Source organism: Hibiscus syriacus, unplaced genomic scaffold (genome assembly GCF_006381635.1).
Source record: "Hibiscus syriacus cultivar Baekdansim isolate YM2019G1 unplaced genomic scaffold, ASM638163v2 tig00111810_pilon, whole genome shotgun sequence".
Taxonomy (NCBI): domain Eukaryota; kingdom Viridiplantae; phylum Streptophyta; class Magnoliopsida; order Malvales; family Malvaceae; genus Hibiscus; species Hibiscus syriacus.
In genome coordinates, this window is record NW_024063186.1 from 2,475,801 (window position 1) to 2,478,687 (window position 2,887).

The following is a 2,887-nucleotide window of genomic DNA, read 5'->3' on the forward strand; positions in this document are numbered from 1 at the left end:
CCTTGGCTACATGACAACAGTATCAATTTTCCTGATATTTTTGATTTTTTTTGGTGGAATAAATGTCTTTCTTTTTATAATTGAAAGTCAATGGAAAGAAGAAAAGCTTTACCATTGACAGACCAACTATGCAAGAGTTTTACTTCATAAGAAATCGGACGATTCATGGTGTATTTGGTAATTTCTACAAGGGCTTCATCATGGGGACAAAATTTGAGGTGACACTAAAGCGATTAAACTCCATGTCCCAACAAGGAGAACGTTTTGGGCATCAATCCAAACTATTTTATCTGCTAGAACATATTCATCGAGTATTGTAGTGATAACAAATTAATAAGAAATTAATGTAAATGGATGCAAAAGTCCCCTGATGAATGACATAGCCCAAAATCTTGAAATCCTTCTGCAACTACAAGAAATTGAAGATTCAGAACAAATATTTGAAGCTAGTGATACTCAGTGCTAAGTCAATCAAGATATCGTTTAAGCAATTTGTATAAGTTTTGTTTCTTAATTATTGGGATCGCATATATCATTCAAAACTTACATAAATTGCTTAAAGCTCGATATCTTGAATGACTTGGGACTCAGCTCCATTTATAGCATCAGCATCCTAAATTTCTTGTAGTTCTAGAGTGAATTCAAGTCTTTGGGTTACATCATTCATCGACGAACTTTCGCGTCCATCTTCACGGATATAATTTTCGTTATTTTGACGAATGTTGTTAGACACTTTGGTGAAACATACCTTTCAAGAAGGGCTCGATGGTTTCACCAATACTCTTACGCTCCATGCACTTTCGACTCCTGTGGGCTAAACTGATCTACGAATATTCTATTTGAATTCACTGTCGGTCGACTGAACAGCACTTCAAATAGCACCACTCCAAATGAGTAGACATCTGATTTCTCAGTTAATTGTTGGCGCCTGTAATATTCAGGATCCATGTACCCAAAAGTTCCTTTTACCACTGTTGTAAGTGGAACATGTGTCTTGCTAATTGGACCCATTTTAGACAAGCCAAAATCAGATATCTTAGCCACATATTTCTCATCCAACAAAATATTGGTGCTCATAACATCCTAATGAATGAGTCTACCAACTGCTCCTGAGTGAAGGTAATGTAATCCATGGGCTGCACCAATACAAATTTCCAATATCCATTTCCAAGACACAGTGTTTTTCACTTTTATAGAGGTGATTATGGAGAGTTCCATTGGCCATATATTCATAGAAAAGAATCATCTCGTTGTGACCATTACAGTAGCCGATCAGAGACATGAGATGAATGGGTCGAAGTTTAGATAGCAGTTGGATTTCTGTCAAGTCATGTCCTCCTAGCAGGGACATGGAGTTAATCACTTGATGGCACTTCACATTCTATTCCCTTGATGAAGCCCTTGTAGACATTACCAAATCCACCGCGCCCTATGACAAAAGCATTATTGAAGTTGTCGGTTGCTGCTTGGATTTCTGCCAATGTAAAGCACTGGCATAATCGGTCTGGCAATGGTGATGTTTCTTTTTTCCATGGTAAAGCTTTGGTCTGGTAAAGCTTTGCTTTTGAAAAAAGAAAGGTTTCCTTTCTCCAAAAAAAAAAGGAAATGTAAGGGAAAGTGACAATATTGTCGTGCAGCCCAAGGCAACAAATGATTTTCATGTGCGGCAAAATCTTTTTTACTCTTCTTTGGTTGTATAAGACTCAAACGAGCTTTTGGAATCGACACTGCAAGACTATCTGTTTTTTTGAGTCGAAAAATCTCTAAACCATTTAAGATTGCATTAGCAACTCTGAACCGACGCCGCTAGGATGTAAAGCTAGCCATAAAATTGTACTTTGAGCTTCACTTGGAATCAGCAAAACGTAGTTTCTATACACCAGAATGTCATTATTTCCACTCCAATACATATCGGCAACATACTCAGCAGTGTCGTTGTTGATGAATATGCCAAAGACGCATTGACCTTCCTCCGATACTCTACGTGAGTCTCATAGAAATGGAGCCTAAGCAGGTAGATGAAGCCAGTTTCAGTTGGAAAGTTCCATGTGAGATTGTACTTCATATTGATCATTGGATCATCGCCCAAAGTTCTTGACTTCGGGAAAACTAGCGGAAGCAGTATAACTTGGGGTGTCTTCGGTGTATTTCATCGTGATGTTATTAGATCGACTAGGAGTAGTTCCGACTGTAGCTCCGAAGATATAAGGCAAATCGTCGGACCATGTTCGAAACATTCTAGTATCATTCACGTTAGCCACTGTTGCTTCACAACAACATTTAGACAATAAACAGTTTCAAAAGTAGTAGTATGCAGTGACGGAGTATGTATAGTTACAGGGGCCACTGCCTCTCCCCCCAAATTTATTATTAAAAATATATCGATAAATAAATATTAGATATTTAAATTTGATTTATTTTTATTTGATCCTTCTAATTTTATTACTAATTATAATTTGTCCCCTGAACTAGAATCCTGACTCCATCTCTGTTGGCATTAGGAATGTCAAAGAGAGCTGTAGTACCTACAAGATTTAGAGAGTTTCCTCGGTGGTTTATATACATGTTGTTCGGCATGGAAACAAGTTCAATACCGTTTACAAAAACGAAAGAGTTTGGGGATGGCAAAAAGGTGACATTCAGCTTCTCGGTTCCAAAACATGGTATCATAAACTCCTAGATCAACGCGGTTAGCTATGCTGAGAGATTTAATAGGTACCAGGGATTCAAATAGCAGACTCGTCGTAGAATAACAACGTTATATCATGGTTTCGACAATGACTGACATCGTTATTGTCAAACGGTTGTGAAATAGATCTACAATAACAGTCGATCATGACCACAATATAATGGATAATGGTAGATCACAGCAATAACAGCAGTTATT

At 37.6% G+C, this 2,887-nt stretch overlaps 1 pseudogene; it reads right to left on the minus strand.

Annotated features, from left to right (window-relative positions):
• Nucleotides 1-783: 783 nt before the first annotated feature.
• Nucleotides 784-2,065, minus strand: LOC120171063 (annotated as a pseudogene).
• Between the last annotated feature and the right edge of the window lie 822 nt (nucleotides 2,066-2,887).